Raw genomic sequence first — 23,373 nt, forward strand, 5'->3', positions numbered from 1 at the left:
ACTCTTAAGAAAATCTGGCAGCCTCATTTGATGCCTAAATTTGGCCCCAGTTGTGGTGGCTCAGATCTCTCAAATACTTGACCCCAATGCTATTAGCTGCAGACTGCCCCCCCCCAAAACCAAGTTGGTCTGTGCTTCCCCCCAAAATTAAAGGGCTCATGGTCATAACTATCAGCCTTGGTTGGCTGTGTCTGTTGGGAAGGTTGTAAATAATCCCCACCTTTAACAAAAGTGTCAATTTCTGGGCTCAGCCAGAGGTGAAAGTAAGCTGATCCGCTCTGGTACAGCATACCAGCAAGAGCCAGTATGCCGTGCTGGACCGCACTGGCTTCCACGGCGAGGATTGAAAGGGCTCTGGGCTGCTTGTGGCTGCAGGCAGCCCAGAGCCCTTTCAATCCTGTCCGCGGCTGAGATTTAAAGGGCTCAGAGCTCCCCGCTGCTGCGGGCAGCCCAGAGCCCTTTGAATTCCGGCCACAGCTCTGGCAGCCAGGTTGGGGCCAGGATTTAAAGGGCTCTGGGCTCCCCTCAGCAGCAGGAGCTCTGGGCCCTTTAAATCCCTGCCCCAGCCCCGCAAAGCTCAGGGTTCCCCCGGCGGCAGGAGCCCCGGGCCCTTTAATTTGCGCCTGAGCCCGGGGGGGGCTCCCAGCCACCTCTTTAGCTGGGAGCCCCTGGTTGATTTAAAGGTCCTGGGGCTCCCAGCCACAGCCCGGTGCCCCAGGGCCTTTAAATCTTGAGAGGCCACGCCTCTTCCGGATGAGGCCACGCCCCCCTCAGGACTCCAGCAGTACCAGTAAGTCCTGTAAGTTACTTTCACCACTGGGCTCATCCCATTGAACCATGTTCTAAAGCAAGCATGGAAGACAACTGGGATATGTGAGGAAAGTACTATGATGTGTTGCATCTGTATATTCCAGAAAAAAATATAAGCAAAATATTACCTTGGAAGGTAACCAACATATTGAATCTGATGCTGGAAATCTCTCTCTCCAAAGAGGAAGAGGGGGACCATTCTCTTATTATTTACTTCTGTGTACAACTTCATTGTAAAACTGGTGAGAGAGGAGATTTGGACTCCTGGTCTTTTTAATCTGATTCTAATGACTCAGCAAATTGCTGTTATTTCCCCCTCCCCGCCTCCACCCCCCCAAAAAAAGCTGATGTGGAAACTGCTATTCATTTTTAAATGTCCGAAGCACATTTGCCAGTTGATGAATCCTGATTGGCTGCATTTTTCTTTTGCTGAAAGGCAGAAATCTAGAAAAAAAATGTAAGTTTCCCCTTGCTAATAGCTGGGAAACCAAAATCAATTTCAGCAGCTTGCTGAGTAATGTAATTAGAGGGCTCACAAATGACAAATGCATCATATGCCTGAGCAGAAGGCCAGCACTGTCACTTTTATTTAACCCCACACACTAGCTTTCCTTTTCAAACAGACAATCTTCAGAGATCTCTTTAGAAGGGCAACCCCAAACATGTCTTCATTTTAAAGGGCAAGTTTGCCTGTTAAAACAAACTGTGAGCCACAGAAGGCCTTGACTTGAAATACAGATCAGCCAACACTTGACAGCAACTGCAAATGTACATTGCACACATGTATAGAGATATACATATGGACATATCAGTGAGTCTGTGATACAAAAATTAATTCATCATACAAGTATAAGAAAGCAATAAAAGACTCGGTTTGCAGATAGTCACTTGGGACTTCATTCTGCCCTTTGGAATGCAAATACAAATGAAAATGAAAATGACTAACTATCAGGGGCAAAGTTATGGAGGACTTAAGTGGGACTCCCTGACTAGTAGCCAGGGTGTCCTGCTTAGCCCATTTCTATTAGAAGTAGGCAGGAAGCATGGTCAGGGTTCAATTCCATGGTTCATCTCATTGCTAGTCCCTTTGCATTGTCCTCCCCTGCTGACACAGCTATTCCCATGCACCTCCCACTAGCAAGCTGCTCCACCTCTGTTTGGCTAAGTGTTCAATGTGGGGGAGCTGTTCCATATGCTCACAACCCAGCTCTTACATCCCTACAACCCCCAAATGGTATGCTCCTCCCAGGTTTCTCAAGACAACTGGCCTGACGCAAACACTCTTGGCCAGTCCTCCCCTCCCACCTGCCATGGACCTTCCCACTCCTGCTAACCTGTGACCCTCCAAATGGTGCTTTGAGAGAAAAAAAAACAGTGTATTTGCTACTTGCATTTATCTCAATTGGCTGCAATCAAGGATGTGTCTGCAGTTACTCAGAGCTATAAAAATAGATCAGACAAAAATAGCCTGCTGAGCAAAACCAGTGAATAGTCTCTATCACTGATTAAAGGGCCTGTTTTTTTTAAATGGACTCTAATTTTGCAGATCCAAGATTAAGGGTGTCCATGTAAGATGTATTTTGTCTGAAAATAGGGTAGCAGACATGTAAATGCTAATATTTGAACCAATAATTTATGGCTTGCAAAACGGGAGCCTGTTTAATTGTGTGGGCCCGAAAAGTCAATAAGTATTTATCCATTATGTAGCACCTTTCATCCCAAAGGACCCCAAAGCCACTGCAGTGCTGAAATGCAGCTGGGGCAGATGGTGGCAGTTGTGTCATGGGCACAGCCTCATAATGTACTGCAATCATTTAAGACAGGAGGAAGTACACTGAATCCAGCATCCATGGGAGATGGGGGGCTTCAAACAAGGAGCTGTGACATGCCTCTAACCCCTTGGGAGAAGTTGCTCTTGAAATACCACAATGTGTCTAGGAGACTCGCCCCTGAACTAGAGCCGCAATAACAGCAGAAGTCAGGATTCTGTTTCCTAAATTGCCTAAGATCCTGGGGGCAGATAGAACAAGCTAGCAACACTATCAGAACCAATCATAAGCCAGAACTGAGAGACAAACCATTTGGTTTTACTTTCGGTTTTGGGGGTGTTTCAGAAACTTTCTGGGGTGTAGCTGGAGAGAAGAATCATGGCCAGGGAGGACCCTTCTACCTTCACATTCCTATCCAAAGGAAGACTGAGTCATTTCGGGATTTCTGGGACATTAAACAGTGTCATCTCAGCTGTGATCAGAAACCCAGAAGGCTGAGGAAAGTCATGGACAGACTATCAAGAGACAGTCTAAATGCACATTGGAATCCAGACAAGAGAGCCACAAGGACAATCTTACCATCCTTGGTGTGGATACTTTGTAATAACACATGTGATGGTGCTCCGCTCACCAAACTGGAGCCTCCTGCTGGCCATCTTGGGGATTAGCAGTGCAGGTTGGTACGCCCTCTTCCGATGGTGCCTCACCCACCATCACACCTGCTCTCGGACCCATGTCACTGAAAGGACTGCAGCGTCCTCTTCATGACACAGCACTTCGGCCATGTCATGATCTGTGCTCCCCCCTTCAGGGGGCCCTGCAGTCAACTGTCCAGCCAACGGCCCCAGCACCTTCTTTGCCCTTACCTCAGGGCCTCAGCAAGCTAGCTGTAGCAGCCAGAAAGGAGCTCCCTCTTGCTCCCCTGTTCCTTCCCAGCACTGCTCTCTCCAGGGTGCTAGCTTCCACCCAGCTGCAGGGCATCCAGTCCTCCCTCCTTAACCACCAAGGAGTAACTGACCCTGCTCTGCCCTGTGGCTCTTCTTTTGTGGGCCCACTTGGCCCTGACTGGCTGCTCCTCACAGCCCCGCCTCCTGTTGGCTGCTTCCTGCGCAGCCTCCCTAGGGCTCCGTTAACCCCTTAAATGCCACTGCATGGTAGATGTCCCATTACAACACCCCTGTTTATTTGAGATGGAGCACAGGATTGTTTGTACTGGCTGTACAGTTTATATATTGTTTTTTGTCTTTTGTTATTGTGATCTGCTTTTCCATTCTCTCCTATCCTAAGTTCCCCAGACCTAATAAAGTTTCAGTTACTGTTTTATTATGCTGGAACTCGTAATAGCAATTTTATTGTTTGTGCGCTGACTGACACTCCTCTGTAACAGATTGTGCATTAAATATTTTCCCAAGGGACAAACCCTCTGTGTTCTCTGCTCTATGAGGGGTTTTCTTGGGGGGTGGCACCAGATGCCCTTGTAGGTGAACCTAGGACTCATAGCCCTGAGGAGAAAAGGAAGAAGCTGCAGACACAGCTAGGGGCTGAAGTTACAGCTCTGACTCCAGAAAAACAAGTATGTTTGTTGTCTTTCTTTTATTACATGACATGAGTTTTTATTTGGTAGGCTGAGGAGAGTGCACACCCTACCCTAGCATCTGTCATGTCCTTCTTTTATCCTTTCCCCACACCCACCCCAATTCACTTAGAACTTACCAGCTTTGGGCTACTCTCTGCACTGCTCTTTGGGATTCAAAATGGAGGATGATCCATTTAAGGCTTCATGGAAATAGAGCATTAACTTTTGTGGCTCTGATGTGAAAGGCCACTGTCTGGATTTAGCTCTGGAGGAGGAAGGAGCTGGTGCAACTGACCTACATTTTTAAATTTGACTATTGATGGTGGGTGCCTCAGTGTTTGGATGCCCAGTTTCAAACACTGTAAATGGGTCTGATTTTTGGGGGGGGGGTGAGGGTGGGGGAGGGGTTAGTGCTCAGCTGTATGACAAACTTCACCCCTTTAAGGCAACTCAAACTGGACACCCAAAAGATAAGACTTGGAAAACCTAGTCACTTTTGAAAAATTAAGCCTTGAGTAACTGAGATTTTAGACACCAACTATCCTTGTATATAATATATATGTATAGAAATATAACTTGGCTACAGAAATGAGTTTTATCTTCTTTCTCTCCACACCACATTCTACAGTGTAACAAGGAATTTAGAGGCACAGGGTGAAATCCTGGCCCCACTGAAGTCAATGGGAAAATGCTATTGACTTCACTGGTGTCAGGACTGATATCCCAAGCTGGAATTAAGCAGAACACAGGGGCTCATCTATTTTCATGCAGAGGGTCTTGGAGTGTCAGGGGCCAGAAATAGCTGGGACCCTAATATTACAGCACTTCCAATACCACATTACTTCTTAGCACCATACCAGGCTGTTGGCTCAGGGAAAAGACTGGCACCTACTCTATCAACCACCATTGCTTACTGTACGGCAATGATCTCTAAGAATATTAAGTAGGCAGTGTGGGCAGGGGAAGAGAATGCCACTTACTAAATCACTTCAAAACACCAGGTAAAGAAATCCAGAGGGAAATAATCTTAGAAATTGTCTCCTCTTCTTTCCTATGTTTAAACAACAAAATTAGGACATTTGTATCAATACCAACAATATGATATTTCAGAAATATTATAAAACAAGAGACTGATGTTTAGAATGCTCTATATTCAGTGGATATTTATACAGTTATATTCGCTTCATTACTATTACATTAAATACCTGAAAGAATATAGCATCTTTTAGAAGGTACTCAGTCACTGTGGCGCTCTCCGTAAATAAGAATGCTTTATTACATGGTTAGTAGAGAAAAATATTTTAAAAAACAAGAGTAATTTCTTTATGAATCTCAGTATGTCAGATGTGGGCTTGTTTGTATAATTTCTCAGGTCTTGTCTGCTGCAAATAAACCTAGTAGGTAGAGTGCTCTGCACAGGAAGGCCCTGTTCTCAGCTGGCCCTTATATTATAAATCAGGGTCCTGGCCACCGGCCCGGGGGGCTCTGCATTTTAATTTAATTTTAAATGAAGCTTCTTAAACATTTTAAAAACCTTATTTACTTTACATACAACAATAGTTTAGTTATATATTATAGACTTATAGAAAGAGACCTTCTAAAAACATAAAAATGTATTACTGGCACGTGAAACCTTAAATTAGAGTGAATAAATGAAGACTCGGCACACCACTTCTGAAAGGTTGCCGACCCCTGTTATAAATAATAAGAACTGGATTCAGCAAAACAACAAAAATGACACTGTTATTTTGTTATCTTGTAACAGCACAGGTTTGTTTGTTTCCAACTGTTTAATATACTGTGTACTTCATAATATTGATTTTCAGAAACACTATTCTGGATATTTTGATTTTCTTTACATACCGTTTAACCTGGCCATACAGAAAATGCGACTGTCAGCTCTGCAGCCTCTTGAAAAGTACAGGGAAAGTAATGAGTGTTTCTGTGGGAGAAGAGTGGTTTAAATACAGAAAGGCACATTGCAATATAACCTTAATCACTCTGATTATTCTTCTGGTTGTATACAAGGGAAGGTTTATTATTTCCCAGGAACTGGCTCAGAGATGTGAAACCTTGATATCAGAAGGTGGATGATTACAGGTCTCCCTGCAGCAGCTACTGGGTCTGAACTAGATTGTCTGAATGGCAGAATGTTATCTTACTCTGCCATAAGGGGAGCTTTTAGGAAGGCCAACTTACCATAAAGTTTGGGGAGAGTTTCCCGTGGTATTATATACTTATCCATGAGCTCAGATAGACAAACACCTTGGGCAGTGAGTCTCATTGTGATGTACGTGTGAAACTGCAGTAATAATTCACTTGTGATGTAGCCACAAAATCCCTAAAGTTTCTTTGTAATATTTGTTTAACCATCTGACACTGCTTACCCACAGGATCCAGTTCTGTGTTGTTTTTGCTGGGCATGGGTTGATTGGGTTCTGCAGTGCAGACTCATTGATTCAGATGGTTTATTACCCCACCCTACCAAAAAGGAGGTGGATCTGTGTCTTTAAAGAGAGAAGAGTTAAGGTTTAAGCTGAGCAGCCCAGAGGGAGAAAACCTGGGAGCTGCCAACCCACCTTTCCCCCAGCTCTTCCTTTCCTGCAGTAAGAGGAGCTTGACTGGAATGGAAAATCTGACTCAGTGTGACTTTGTCTTAGAGCACACTGGAACCACCACTGCGTCTTTGCAATATGCAGGTCTATTTCTTGTATGCAGAAGACATTTGAAATCAAGTGCCCTGTTTTCTGCTACACACAGATCCTACTAATTGCTTTCTTATTTTCTCTACCCTTTATGGGGCATGCTGACACAAGGGCAGAATTGACACTATGGAGACTCAGATTAACCCAAAGAAAATCAGGGTTATTTTTGTTCAGCCCTCTTTGTGCTTGGAGATTAATACAGGCCGTAATTTCACTGATGTGGATGCTCAGCATTATTTAGTAAATATTTGACCTCATTACACTATGGCTATTTTGCAGTTCTTTATTAAAATGGTTTGGGATAACATATTTTAAACCTCTTCTGGCATAGCCATACCCAGTCAATATCTTGTCCCTCTTTGCTGTATTGTATGTTGACAATGAGAGAGTATTTGCTACCAGAAACTTGGGGGTTATCTGTCTCATATCTGATACGGACATGGAATTCCACACATATGTAACAACCACTCTAAAATTAGCTGGATATACGTGAACAGACTGAGCATGGCCTGACTACTCAAAGAAATGAGAATTCCCTTGTCATGCAACAAAGGTAAAGCCACACAGAATTACAGCAAGATGGCGTTGTGCTTAAAGCATTGGTCTGTGGCTCAGAAGTCCTGGTTTCAATTACCAGCTCAGCCACAAACTTCCTGTGCAACCTCAGGCAAGTTCTTTCTCTTCCTTGTGTGTAAAATGGAAATAATAAAAATACTTTACAACCACTCCTTGTCATCTTGTATGTTTAGATAAGAAATAATCTTTGCAACTGGAAAATGGGGGATGGGTCACTTGATGATTGCCCTGTTCTGTTCAATCCCTGGAAGCATCCAGCATTGGCCATTGTCAGAAGATGGGATACGGGCTAGATGGACCATTGGCCTGACCCAGTCTGTCCATTCTTATATTCATGGTTTGCAAAGTGTTCGTACAGTGCCTAGCATCAGAGAGCACCAATCTCATTTTAGTTTCTTTGCACTGCTGAACGTTAACAGCAATATCAAGTCATTTTCTCATAGCACTGAGCAGGGACCTTTATTAAAAGGAAAACAGTATTGTGCTTGAAGACACTCTGTCTTTCTTTGCTCCACTGTAAAGCTTCTACCTAGAACCATCCATAGCCGAGCTCCTGTTTGACTTCTTACTAGAGATTTTATTTATTTATTTAAAAGAAACAGTACATATGTTTTCCCACTCTCATCACTCTCCTGCTTTTGGGGAGGAACGGCACTACTTCCAGCAAGCACTGCCAATGGCACTTGCATCCTATTGGGAGAGGACCACACCAGATCCTACCTTTCCCTCAACACTGATGAGCAGAGCTTGCCTGACATGGAGATGAGCATGCCCTCCCCTGGATCTTCTGGGGGAATTGTGGCTGAATCAAGCAAAATCTCACTCCCCTTGTCAAAAAGAAAAGAAATGTGGCTAAAAAGCCAAAACTTGGGCCTTAGCGCACACCCCTATCTGATGCAAAGCAGCACTTTCATCCTTTAAGAATGAATTGTGCTGAATAAGAGACAAAGTCCTAGGTGAAACTAAACTCAGGTTTTGAAGCAAGACTCTTGCTAGTGTAACCATCCTGTTATCTCTAATAAATAGTCAATTTATGAATATTGCCAACAATTAACTGCTACTCAGAATAGCTGCCTCTGCTGGCAAAAATGGAGAATTTAGAAAGAGGAGTCTCAGGATAACCTTAAATTGAAACTAGTGCTGGATCGGTTGTCAGCAGCACCAGGAGAGATCTTGAACATGATGCTACAGGCTGCCGTGTGCAACTCAACATGGTCTCCAGCGGAGTTCCTTGCATAGACAGGCTAAGAATCGGGTCCTTTCTCTGGAGAAATCCTGTAGTATTGTCATGCAGCGCGGATTAACAGCACAAAACAACCATTCGAGAACGAAGAAAAAGACAATGGACTATAGAACAAAAATGAGAAACTAGATCATTAGAAGCATGTTAGAGTTCAGGTGATTAAGAAGGGCATTATGCAGCCAGAGATGTTTCTTTCACAGACTTGATATTATAGTTTTAAATTTTGTATCCTAGGTCTTTTTTTGTTTTCCCAGTTGTAAGGCATTTTTCAAAATTAGAGAGATGGTGTTTGTATCAATTCAGACTGCATCAGGATTTCTACTATAAATTCCTGTTTCAGAAAGGCTTGTCTGGTTTGTCTTGATTTCTAACATAAAAAAAAAATCATATAGGTAGAAACTTGATGTCCTGGCTCCCAGCCCAGGAACACTTTAAAAAAAACTTTGAAAACAAGAATCCTTTTGGCTCGCTTTAAATTATAAGAATGTGCAAACACTGAGGTTTACAAATAAAAATGAAATGATTGAGGCCCTTATTCATAATCTGGTGTATGCCTTTTGCATAAAAATAAAGGCAAAGTAAATAGTCAAAGCTATGCACAGTAACTCTCTAACTGTTTAATGCAGACACACGAAACCACTCTAAGAATCCATATTATAGATCGTACTCCTAGTGTCTGAAGGTGAGCCAAGATGGGAAGGCAGCTTTGTGCACAGAATGCCTATTCTCCATTGTAGATACGGGGTGGGTGAGGTAATATCTTCTATTGAGGTTGGTCCAATAAAAGATATTACTTCACCCACCTTGTCTCTCTAATATCCTGGGACCAACACGGCTACAACATTACATATTCTCCATTGTATCATTCCCTCTCCCCCCCCCCGCAACACTACAGGCATTCCATCACAAAGTGTGCCCCACCTCTGGTAGGGGGTGGGGAGTGGGAGAATGTTTGGTATTAGTGCCCACAGTGTACCACAGCTTTTGCAAGAGACATGCCTGCATATCACATGGGAGTGAGAACCAGGAGGTAGCATGGAGATAAGGGACTCCTGAATTGATTTCTTAAAGTCTGCATACATCTTCTGAGATCTGCTGGGTTACATTCCCTTCTCACTAGCTTGGTATGGATATGGGTCCATAGGAAGATACATTTGTATCCCAGTTACTCGAGACACAAAAACGGACGATGTTTGTATGAGAAAGGTATTTATAAAGCTATATCTTTTTATGGCCTATACTCATCTATTACATATAAGACAATACAGATTCATATGAGGGGTATCTTATAGCTAGATGGCTTGGGAGCAGGAGTGGAGTAGCGTATTCCAGTTTGCACACACAGTTGTTTAAAAAAATTGAATGCATTATATTTTATGCATAGTGGGTGAAATTCACCGTGAGGACCAGCACATGGCCCATGCACCACTGAAGTACAGGGCTTAAGTGGAACTTAAGTGGGCCATGGGCCTTGTGCTAGGGTGAACTTCACCATCTGTGTATTATATGCATTGTAATTTAAACGTTTTAATATGTGTATATTTTAAAAAACTCCAAGAGGAAGTTGGATTAACTTTGTTCCATTTATGATATTCTTTGTGTCACTGAGTTTAGCTTCCAATATTTGCCAAATTCCAATCTACTTGGAATTTAAAATAAAGAAAAAAAGGGTTGCATGTATAAATAATTCTATAATCAGATTGGTTGGCTAGTGTTCTAAAGGGACAGATTCAACTTTGCTGTGTGGTTCAAGCAGATTAAACTGCTGAGCTGCATTCTATAGTGGCCCTATCTCTTTCCAGACCTAAACAGAAATCCCTTCAGCAGTCTTTCAGTAATAAATAATTTCAGGGCTGTTGTTTAATAAGATACTTTCATGCTTGGAAGATTTGAGGAATATACAGTAAATATGCCTTGTGCCTCATAATATCTCAGAGGAGCAAATACCTCAGCGTCCTTTTAAATCTTGTCATGAATTTTTTTATAATGATAAACAAGGAACAAGGAATGTATCTTTTATACAGTTAAATCACAGTAACTACATATTACCACTGTTCAATATCTTGAAGATTTGGTCTGCACTTAAAATTTAGGTTGACTTAGCTACATAGCTCAGGGCTGAGAAAAATCTCACGTCCTGTTTGACGTACTTAAGTTGACAACCCCCCACAGTGGACTCAGCCAGGTCAATGGAAGAATTCTTCTGCCGACCTCACTACCACCTGTCGAATGGATGGATATTGTGCAGCAACAGAAAAAATCCTTCCGCCATTGTAGCAAGTAACTAACGCTACAGTGGCATACCTGCAGCAGTGCCACTGTAGTGCTTATATTGTAGACATATACTAGCCCAGTGAGATCTAGTAGAGCACTAGCCTGGGAGTCAGGAGAACTGGGTTCCATTCCGTCACGCATCTCTGTGATATTGGGCAAGTCACTTCATCACTCTGTATCTCTGTTTCCCTTCCCCTTTGTCTCATCTGCACAGACTGTAAATCCCTCAGGCCAAGGACTGTCTCTTTGTACAGTGTCTAGAATCTTTGGACCCAATCTTGGGTTGGGGCCCCTAACTGTTATCCTCATACAAATCAATATACATAATAATCTAAAAGAGACTTCCAGATTCTATCAAAGGGGCTGCTCAACCATTATGAAGTATCATAACAAGATATTCAACATGTCTGCATTGTACTCCTATTTAGCAGTGTTTCCATGTTGAATCATCCACACTAGAGAGCAGCTGAACCCTCTTCCATTTTGGAAGAAATATCACAATACATCCTCACCCACCCACCCCTACTTTCTTTTCTCACCTATTCTTTGCTACCAAAATGTGTGTGAAGCCTGGATATTTATTCCTTGCTTACCTGCTCCTGCTGTTTATTCCTCACTTGAAGTCATAAACGTCTCTTTTTGACATCTCTATTGGCAGAGTTCTGAAAATGATTATAAATTCAAAAGCAGAGAATTATTACTTTGTATGGAGAATAAGCAAGAGGACCATATGAACTCCTAAACTGAGATAGGGCACATGCAAAAATCCCTAGAAATAACAATGTATTATTTGTAGGGCATTAATGCCTAGGGGCCTATTCCCATTGTGTTAGACACAGTAAATGTGATAAGGAATGATAAGATACCAAAGATTATGTCATACAGGCAGAAACAGTTTTAAACAGAATGCCTTTCATGGTTTTCCAGAAGGCATCAGGAGGGCTGTAATTATCATGTAAAAATTTACTCTAAAGAATAGATCCTTGTAATTCTTAGCTCTGTTAAATCATCAGGTCCCTTTGCTGACAGGGGGCCTGACATTTTTTTCTTTATAAGTCATCACTAACAGGTAAAGTAAAACAAAATAACTTTATTCTGAAAAGCAAGAGCTGTGAAAAGCCCTGTGGTAATTTGGTGTAAGGAAGTCACTCAGAATGGTCGCTTGGGTTGTATTGGGCCTTTCCAAATGCAATAGTGAAGTAAACTAGTAATGCAGGCCACTAGTGGTTTCCACAAACTACCTCAGAACACCTCAGCTTGTATGCTTCATTGTCTATTTTAAAGAACCCAATGAACAGAAGAAATATGGACAATTATTTTTAAAAATTGTACTTAGCCTAAGATGAAAAGCGGTCTGTATAAAAGCTATGTCTACACTATGAGCTAGGGGTATGGGTCCCCTGCTCATTTACACATACTGGCACAACCTCTCATCAAGGTAGCATGAGTGTAAATGGCAGCGTAGCCATGGTAGCAGCAGCAGAGGCATGGTTTAGCTGTGCTGAGTACGGCACCAGTCTCAGGTGTGTTTTTACTCAGCAGAATTAAGGCATGCCTCTGCTGCCGCTCCCCGTGCTACTGCAGCTATTCTGCTACTTATCCTTGCACTAACTCAGTGAGAACTAGCACCAATGTGTGTACACAAGCAGGGGAAATCACACCTCTAGCTCACAGTGTAGACATAGGCTGAGAGTGCTTTATAAACAATAACTAGTTAATCTTCACAACACACATTAGGTAACGTTATCCCATTTGTAGAAAGGGGAGCAGAAGTAGAGCACTAGGTGTTGTTGTGACTGTTACTCCCAAGAGAATCTTGAGGATTTATCTGTCTCAGACACAATGTGTGATGGGGCTCCCTGGAACTAGGGGAGCACATACCTTCTGCATGATCCTATGGCACAGCGCAGCCTGCTTGCCCCCAGCCACCTCTGCTGGTCTGTGTGTGAGGGGAGCATAGGCTTCTTCTGCAGTGACCTATGCCCCCAAGAGCACTAAGTGAGGAGTGTGACTGTGTCTGGCCTCTGCACAGAGGGTATGTGAGGCAGACGGCTTCTTATGCCTTCCACCCAAAACATGCCGCAGCAGCCACGTGCAATCCAGCTGGGAGTGATCTGCCCTAGACCAGGAGTTCTCAACCTTTTTCTTTCTGAGGCCCCCCAAAGATGCTATAAAAATTCCATGGCCCAGCTGGGCCACAACTATTTTTTTCTGCATATTAAAGCCAGGGCCTGCGTTAAGGGGTAGCAAGCAGGGCAATTGCCTCGGCCCCCCGCAAATCTAAGTTGCTCAGGCTTTAAAATCAGCCTGGAGAGGTCAGGCTTGAGGCCCCAGGCTGAAATCCTGCACGGTGGGGCTTTGGCTTTCTTCCCTGGGCCATAGTGAGTCTAACACCTGGAGGACCACCTGTAATCTGCTGGGGCACACACCCCCCACAGGGGGCCCTAGACTTCTGATTGAGAACCACTGCCCTAGACCACAAAGGGGAATCAGCGGTATCGTGAGGACTAGACCTCTGTTATCACTGGATTCCTTAGTCCTGTGTTCTGAGCAGTAAACTGTGCCTCTCTCAATTAAATATCATTGGTTATTCTGAAGAAGTAAATGACTTGGTCATTTGACCTCTCCAGCTCTAGAGCTGTATTTGGCTAACATTCCTCTAACACCTGCATATAAAACTCTCATTCATTAGGCAAAGAATTTCCAAACAACCGAAGGCAATGCAGTTTTTCAAAAATCTCTGTTGTTCTCCCACTTCTTTCAACTATGTGATCCTTTCTCAGAAACATTCTCTCTGCAGGTCACTTTGACCATCCGTGAAGGAAAACAGAGATGTACATTAGAACTCTGTGGTATAGGGTGACCAGATGTCCCGATTTTTGAGTCTTCTTCTTATATAGGTTCCTAATACCCCCGACCTGCCGTCCCAATTTTTCACACTTGCTGTCTGGTCACCTTACTGTGGTAAAACTTTATGTTGAGTATAAGGTTAAATAGCAAAACATTCATTTTGGGTCGTGTAGTGAGGCAGTGTGGTTCCCCGCCACCCCAGAGAAAGACAAGTCCCTCCGGAGCTCTGGGAGGGAGCTCTGAGCCCACTCTGGGATGCAGTGAAGTGGAAGACTCCCATGGCTAGACTAATTCCTCGCAAGACCTATTCCCAAATTTAGTGAGGTGATGTGGTTCCCTGTTACCCCAGAGAGAGATGAGCTCCAGCTAACCTCTCTACAGGTCGGTTCTGGTTTCATTTATCTCATTAAAGGCAACAATGAAGATGAAGGTCAAGGGATAAGTCCTTACTGCTGTAGTGCCTTGTCAGAAGCTGAATTTTAGCCTGCTGAACAAACAATCCCAGCAAGAAAATGGAGGAAGGTTTTTTTTTTTTTTTAAATAGAACAAAATTCTCCCAGGCCTTGCCAAGCAATGAAAATAGTTTCACTTCTATGGGTAGTTTGAACGATGGAGTCTTCGGCAATCTGTCTTGTCCCCTCAAGTTTTGGCTGATTTTAGCCTAAAAGTTTTACACAGTTAATAAGCTGTTTGTACCCCAGCCTTCATGATCAAAACAAGACTGTCAACATGCTTTTTTCATCTGAGCCCTGAGGCCTTCACTAAAGATGCATCTGCCATACCCATACAACCAGAGAAGATAGCAGACATTTTGAGTTCTCAAAGACAGCCATGCACTCACTGCAGGGCTTGCATTTGCAGGAAGATGGTCCTTCACAAGAACTTAGCTTATCTTCTGAAGAATGGAATTCAGAAAAAAAGTCCCTCTCACAGCAGGGAGAGTGATAGAAGTAATAGACTAGTGAAATGCTTACTGTGGTGCTTAGCGACTGTGACACTGTCTGACACTGATTGATTAAGAGGCTGAAAGTCTGACTGTGGTGCTGGGCTGTTAAGAATAAAAATAACTTTCACTTCTCATTCATTCCCATCCATCACCAGCAGACAAGTATTGGCTTTTGTAATAACAATGGCAGTTTCTTTCATGGGTGACACATGCAAGTAATTGAAGTTTATGCAGTTACTTTAGCAATTTTAGAAGTATTTTCAATGATTAAACAATTTTTGAAAAAAAAAACCAATTTTTTTGCATGAGCCCCACAATAGCCATAGAACATATTCAAGGTGCCAGGCATCACATTCCTGCCACTGAGTTGGTTGATAACTCCTTTCACAAAGGTCTGTAGCAGACTTATGATCTATTTGTAGTTTCCCTGAAGGACATCCTAATTCAGGCTTCAATTAAGCATGTGCAGAAATTCCAATGATTTCAAATGAGCTTTCTGCACATGCTTAAAGGTGAGCATGCGCTGAAGTATTACTTTGAATAGAAATGCTTTATTGCACTGGGGCCTATGTGCAAATTCTTCTATGGAGCATAGTTCTTAATACAGTGAACAGTCCCATTGACCTTGCAGTAGTAAGCACTACAGTCAGCTGCAAATCTTTGTGGAATGAGCTGCACATTGGACAACACCATCGTGCTTCAGTGCAACCTAACACTCATCCTCAAGCAATGATATTACTAGCTCACAATGAGGTTGCCATCATCATGCAATGACATGAAGAGAAGATACAATGTCACTTTGCCAAGATAGTGAGCCAGGACACAGTGATGCCTGGAACTAATTAATAGTCTGCCAAGCTAAGGGTATAGGACACAAGATACACACTGGAAAATAAAAATGATCTCACAAATTTCAGGACAGGTGGTGGACAGAATCAAGAAGTCTGACTTTATAAAGGCATTTTCTTGTGGGTTTTGAAAACTGTTGCCATTATCATAAGATTAAAAGACAGCAAAAGAGGGCACTAAGGTCCTGATTCAGCAAGGTATTTAAGCATATGACTAGACCCGCTGAAGTTACTTATGTGCTTGAAGACCACTTATGTGCTAAAAGTTATGCATGTACTTAAGTACCTTGCTGAACTGCAGCCTTAGCATTGTTCACTCTTCCACTTAAGAGCCTTCCCCCATTCCTTTCCAACAATGGTCAGTCTCAATCCCATGTAATAAAGATGATATGGCGCAAGTCCATCCTTAAGAGTTACTTGACTTTTTAGGACACAGTTGCTGCCTACCACTTTTCTCTCAGCTGCATTCAGCCCCAACTACCAGTTTTCTCCCTCTCTCTCTCTCTCTCTCTCTCTCTACATTGGCCCACCTGCTTCTACAAGTATGGATCAATATTATTAGCAAAGTAAGAGCAAAGCTGTTGAAATATCTGCAGTTTCAAGAAATGATCCGTTTTTATGAAATGCAAGTGATTAGCAAAGTTCAACAAAATTTAGATGGAATGTCTAGTACATATTTTAAGATATTTGAAACATATGGAATTCATCAAAATTCCCCATCACCTCTGACCATGTTGTCTACAAAGCACCAATACATTACATTTTTAAGAAGTGGTGAGCTGAGACTATTGCTGATTGTACAATAACTTGTTTAATGAACTGCTACTTCATACTCTCCACTTCCTTCCCTTTTTGTTCATCTCATCCACCTGCTATGTCTTGTCAATCTAGATTATGAGCCAGTTAGGGCATTGACAGTCTTTACACTTCATGCTTGTAAGCACCTAGCACAATGGCGCCTCTACAGGCTACTCCCGTGCAATGAATAATCAGTTTTCACTGCAAAGCAAAAGTAAAAACTTCATATAACACCATTCTTCCTTCACGTATTTGATAAGTTATTGGAGTAAGTATCACAATTTTTCAATTTCTGTATAAAAATCAGGGAGCAGAACAGGTTTGGCCATTTTAAACTCCAAATTAAATTGCAATCTCGTTCAAGCATTTGCTAGCCTTAAGTCAAACAATAGGCAAATTTAAAGTCACCTAACACAAACTGAATGATTAATTTAATTGATTAATTTCACCTCTCCATTCATGGACTGTCTGAACAAATTACAATTTTCTTGAGTTTAGTCATGATTGGTCCCAAAGCACATGTATTGCTTCTGTTCCCTGACTGGATAAAAATAGTTTGTCATGTTTCTGGTACCAATCATTGTGAAAATCAAATGTAAAAGTCACCATCTGCAAATTATAATTTGTTTGCTACAAACATACACACAAGGAAAAACTCAATTGCTTCAATGTTCATGGAAGGAAAACACAAAAGGGGTGTGAATGTAGCCAGAGTTAATTAATTTGAAAAGTTGAACAAATATTTGCAGAATAGTTTTTTGCAGCATTCAGTCAGCTCAAATAGCTAGAATGTTTTCCACTTCAAAGAATGTAGCCTTTTCATCTAGGCAAGCTTCCTGCATAAGTAAAGTATTTTTAGCAATCCATTGAATGAGTTGACATTGGAATGATTGTACTTCTGTTACAAAGAGTTATTATTTCCATAGAAGTGCAAAGAGTTATTTCATGCTCCCACTGAATTCAATGGAAGTTTTGTCACTGACTTCAGAACAAGGATTATGCCATTAAAGCATGTTGTCCTTTTTGCACACAAGAGGGCAGACAGAGATCAGGATAAAGATGAAGGCATCTCACTGAGCCTTCTTTAAACCTAGGTGAGAAATCAAAAACTCTCAAACAATCAAACAACCCTTCCCCCCTGGAGGATGAAGTGGGATGGCATTCTGACATTTACTAGCCATTTTAGAAAGCTGCACTGGAATGTGCCAATAATACTCAAAGGAATAGACATCTTAGAGGACTAGTGGTGCTGTTTATGCAAGTGTTTGAAAGGTGGAGTTTGAAGTTGGCATAGGGATTGTAGTTTTGTGGGATGTAGAGTTTTGTTGAGGGCTGCTGAGGTGGTTAGCTGTCTTTGTTTTATTCAATTTGTTTTTGTAACTTATCTCAAAGCCTCAGATAGGAACCTTCCTATACTTTTATCAAGTTAAATTGATCAATAAATCTCCACTCTGAATCCACCACTGATCAGTAATGGCAGAAAGTCTATACTATCTGATGGCAGTCTCGGTGAACTATATTGGTGATCTCATTCTTGTTCCTGCTGGACAAGAGTCCATAACACAAACCTGATACTACTACAATTGGCACTAATTTGCACCTGGGAGCTGATGCCTTTCCCAACCTGCTCTAAATTAATGTCTGGCCTCTCTCTAGACAGCCCTACCTCCATTATATGTCATTAGGGTAAGGAGCTGCCTGCCCCAGTAAGCAAAACTTGCTTAACTGTATCCCAGCAGCTTTGCCAACACCTGCTAACAGGCAGTGTTTCAGTCAAACACTGCCAGCCTGTCACAGCAACCTTGTTAGGAATCTGAGCCGATTGAATGGACTTGGGAAATGATCTACTCCTCGGAGATGGTCTTGCTAGTGTAGAACTGAGACACACTGGAAGGCTGAGAAAGCTTGCATTGCCACTGCCTGTGTTGTGTTGTGTTGTATCTCTTCTGTGGAGAGAGAAGAGCATCAATCTGGAGACTTTCACAAATACAGCTCCCTACTATTATATGTACTAAAAATGTCCCAGACTCCCACATTAGTGGGCACATTTTCTAGTGCATAGCAAACGTCTGAGTCAAAAAGTGAAGAGTCTCTTATCCAATTTCAACCTCAGAATTTTAAGTAGATACAATGGGCCAGATTCTTGGCCCCAGTAAGGCTGCCTTTTGCTGTTCTGGGGGTGCAAAGCAGCCATAACATGGTGCATCTGGTTCTCTGAGGATTTCCCAGTGTAAGGGGATTCCTTCCAAGGTGTAGAGCGAGCATGGCATCTGTACACCACTACCCCTTTTAGCCTGTAGCATGAGAGGTGTTTCCAGTGCAAAGGAAGCTTGGCTAGTGTGTCCCTATGCCCTTGTAATTCCCAAATGCTGGAATGGTCCCTTGGAATCATGGGAATCCAGGCAACCTGTGTAACAATCTTGGGGTTCATTCAATAACAAACCAGTGAATGAGAAAGGACTAAAAAAATTTTTATTAAAACAAACTGAAGAACATCTGTAGTTAGCTATTGCATACAGCTATGTGGTGTTCTCAATGCCCACCTCCAAGGCACATCTCCAAATTCCTATGTTCACAATGCTGTCCCTTATGAGGGAGTGACTTTAAATTATAATCTTCTACAAACCTCTCTCTACAATCTGCTCTAATTAAGGCAGGAGACTGGCCTATCCCCATCCAGCCCCAGGATCTGGAAAATGTAATGGTGGTTTAAAGCCACGTTTGCTTCCTCCTGTTAGTCCTGCACTGAGCACAGCTTGTCTGTACTAGAGATCCTGGTCCAATGAAATTGAATCAAAGAGGTATTTGGCAATAACCCAGCTGTAAAGAAAAATGACTCAGAACTAGCTCTACCATTGCAAAATGTCATTTTGATCCTTATTACCAACAGGACATCAGTTCTAAGGCCCCATGTAAATATTCTGCCATTGCATGGTGTTTGTGTTGTAGTTTAGCGATCTATATAGCTAAAGAATTAGGATTTAAATGTTGTCTGCACCTTGTAAAATAAATCTGTGCCAATGTTTGTGCTTACAGCACTAGAATAACCAGTTCAAAATAAAACAAAGGAACTACTGTTCAACATATGGCATTCTCTTCTTTTTAATTCAGACTGAAAGAGCAAGACACAACTAGTAAATGTGCATAGCTTCTCAGGCATATGTGATCTAAAATAAGTAATAAAAGATGGTTGATATTAATTGCATTTAATTTAAATGATATACTCCATATCTAAGAATCATTTTCACTTGTAAATATATATACCTTTTTATTCTAACATTCATTAAAGTTTCTCTGTATAAGCATTTATATATTAAATGTAGTTATGGCTGTACTTTATATTAGAATGAAAATCTACTATGTCAATGTCATTATGTTTTTTATAACTCTCTTGACTTTCTTTTAATCAATAACAACAGATTATGAGTCAAATTGTTTTAATATTATTTTGTTTACAGGCCATTAGAATTGGAAATGAGCTCTATAATCTTTAATTTCCCCATAGATAACATGTGGTGTTCATGATAACAAATGTACCAAAAGGTGATAGTTAGTCTTTACAGTCAAAGAAGCACTACTTTTGACAGCTATATTTTTTTTCCAAGAGGAAACTCAGTTGAATTTAGACTAAGACATATCACTCCAACTTTCTTTATAAACCGACATTAAGTTTTTTTATTGAATTTTTGCCTACGTGAACTGAAATACAGAAATTGCATACATAAGAGAGGAAGTTTATTAATCTCAATGATCTTTACGCTAGTTAAGAATTAGGATTTTAATATATGTATGATACATACTTGAATTAAAGTGTAACACAGAACTCTAGAATGCCCAGATTTTTCTCTCTCTACTTCAGGGAATGTCTATATAGGGGTTAACAGCTGGGAACTTGACAGCAGAGAGGGGAGGGCACACAGGTGAATGGACAGGTGAGTAATGGTTGAACTACAAAGCACTGTGGGATGACGATTGGAAGCATGGAAACAAAGTGATGTACAGCAATTGCATCCGCATGAACAATAGACCTCGGCAAACCTAGTCCACCTCACAAGAGGACTCCAGAGTTCATGGCAAATGTGGGGCTAGTGTGCAGTGATGGACTGCGTTGTGTAAACACAACTATTTCAAACCAGATAAACTGTTTGATCTCCTCTAAAATCACCATATACACCAGCCCCCCAGCATAGTCGTTCCCTGTTCTACAGTAAATATGCTTTGCCCTTAAACTATCAGGCAAAGCTCGTTTGATAGGATGTCACAGATTACACACACAAGATGAGTGTGATAACACAACTGTTGGGTTTGATGTTGGAGCACACTGTCATACTCAAGAAGCTGCAGATTTCCCCACTGCCAAGGAAGTGAAAGGGTAAAGTCATCTTCTCATTCTAGCAACGCCAAACAACAGGGAGCTATGCAGAAAAAGCATTGCTCCTACACAAACTCACAGGGAATGTGATGCTAGGAGAATGGCCCCAAAATATTCTTGAAAATAACAAAATACAAAACATAAGTCTTTCAGAAATAAACAACACATAGCTAGAAGAGATCATGTTTTTGGTCTCACTGTATGGATTTTGTTTTTAAAAACGGTGCAACAGATGTATAATGGATAACATAGATTGACTGTGTCATCTATTATCCACTACAAAGTTCCAAAAATGTTTCTTTTTCAACCTACATATTTTACTCTTGTAAAGAGACAGGGCCAAATCCTTCCAACGCAGTCACTCTGGGTAGCTCTTACTCATGGGAGTAGTTCCACTGACTTTATTAGAACTACTCACATGAATAAAGGCTAACAAATATGAATAGAGGTTTAAGAATCCAGCCCAAAATGGAATACAGATAAACATGTTCCATGCTTGAAATGGCCTGAGACTTATCGAAGTAAGACCCAGATGCATACAAAGTCTATGTATTTGGTAACATAGCTCATAGTGAGGAAAATTATGGTCATGCTGGATAACGTGGTCAATAAGAATGGGAATGCCCATGTTTGAATGCCCTAGTTAACAACCATATTAAACCAGAAATGTTTGGACAAGAATAAGAATGTCTCTGGCTGGGAAGTTTCAGGCAATAGGCTTAGTTCTGAAGGAAATTAAAAGAAAAAACTTTCAGTTTACCCTTTCTTTTGTAGGTACACTAATGGAAACCTTCATCTTCCAGGGTATTTCCTTGAGGTCTGCCTAGAACTGTCACCAATTCAACAAGCAGACATAACTTCAAGTGTACATGAAAATGCAACAGATACAGTGTCCAAGTGAACAGAGAGCTGCATCCAGCTGGCTATAGCATAATTCAGCTGAGCCAAATGGGAAAATGTGAAAACTCATGAATGTCTTTCTTCTCAGCATTTTTTGACAGATGGATGTTGCCCCTTTTTTATTGTGGCCCTGGGACTTTGCCCACCCTCCCCATAGATTAATACAGGCTCTAAAAATGCCCTAGTTTGCACTTTACATGCAGCTAATGTGAACCAATGCCTCTTAAGTTCATCAGTTTCATGAAAAGAAAAATAATGAATCCCTTTGCACTCTGAGTAGTGTAGTTACTTGAAATTTGTGCCATTACTGAAAAGCAGTTTTTACTAGCTAAGCTGTTATTTTGACTTGTGAAACCAAACATATTTCTCACCTCGAGAGGGAGGTGATGAAATGTAAAGGAAGAACTCAGCTGTAATGCCACCTTCTCATTTTAATGGATAGCATACGTGGGTGCATTGCAAGACCACTAGCTGCCCACTAAGAATGAGTCGTTTCTGCCTTATACATGGGTGCATCATCAGCACTGATCTGAATCTAATCTGCATCAGCACTGGCTTATACCACACAGAGATAGTGAGCTAAATTCATCCTTGGCGTAACTCCACTGAATTGAGCAAAGTTACACAAGAGATGACTTTGGCCCAGCATAAGTGGTATTGGCACACACTTTATGAGCCTTCCTGAGTAAATGCCAAGGGATGAAGCCAAAAAAAGATGAGGAGGGGCAGGTGTGGGATATACTTCCTGTGAAAAATGCGGCTGGAAGAGACCCACTAGTTAATTAATACCAAAATACTTTCTAATGTAGGAGTGCTGGCCACTGCTATAATCCGTGATGTCAGCGAAAGTAAGCAGCCAAGTATTTTCTTCTATGCTGTTCTGAGATTTGCAGTGCTACACTGAAAACACTTGAAGATATTAGGCTCTAAGTAATGAGCCAGCTGTAAAGCAGCTCTCTTCACAGACCCATATTGCAGCCAGCTTCAAACTTCCGCTTTCCCTACGTACAAAATCTCTCATCCTCCTTGTGGGCATCTCTTCAGGAGCCCTGCCCTGACTTGTTCTCCCTTTGCTCCCATGCCCACACCATACCCCCACTCTGGGAGGGAGCAGAAAGTATGGAGGGTGCATATCCTCTCAGAAATCCACCAGGTTAAGAGGATATCATGCAGACCTAGCTACGTAGCGCCCCACCCTGTCCCCGTCGACTGATATATGCAGAGTTTATGTAAATATATATATATGCCTGCTCATGGCCTAGAGGGAAATAAAATATTTTCCATTTGCACATGTCTGGGGGCAGACAAGGTCTGATAATCTCCTGACAGCTCCAGGGTGTGTCAGGACTCTTCTGCTGCTAAGAGCTTAACCTCCCTTCCTACAAAGTACACTCTGTCTTTCACCACCCCTCCTGTTTGTTCCCTTCTGCCTCCTTCTCTGTCTGTTCCACTCCCCACAGGTCTCAGAGACCCTCCTGCACATCTTTACCCCTCCCAATTCTCCCCATCACCATGCTCACAAGGCCTGCACTAGACATGCTGCTGCGGCTGTATCTTCTCTTCCTCCTGCTACGGTGCCCATGCTCCCCTTCATCTGCTGCTGCATCTGTGATTGCCATTTCACTCTTCTTCCTGTGTTCCCATTCCCCTTTCCCCAACTGTTGCTCCTGTGCCTGACTGTGAAAGATAGTACTGTAGCTGCACAG

General features: G+C 42.0%; 1 long non-coding RNA gene across 2 annotated transcripts in view; it reads right to left on the minus strand.

Moving 5' to 3' along the window:
- Nucleotides 1–23,373, minus strand: part of LOC123374783 — a 35,136-nt gene that overhangs the window by 9,952 nt on the left and 1,811 nt on the right. For both annotated transcript variants that reach the window (XR_006581198.1, XR_006581197.1), the window contains exons 2-4: nucleotides 11,547–11,615; nucleotides 8,559–8,783; nucleotides 6,019–6,097 (exon numbers count right to left, since the gene is read on the minus strand). This is a non-coding gene — a long non-coding RNA (uncharacterized LOC123374783). The remainder of the gene's footprint in view (nucleotides 1–6,018; nucleotides 6,098–8,558; nucleotides 8,784–11,546; nucleotides 11,616–23,373) is intronic.

Source organism: Mauremys mutica, chromosome 7 (assembly GCF_020497125.1).
Source record: "Mauremys mutica isolate MM-2020 ecotype Southern chromosome 7, ASM2049712v1, whole genome shotgun sequence".
NCBI lineage: Eukaryota > Metazoa > Chordata > Testudines > Geoemydidae > Mauremys > Mauremys mutica.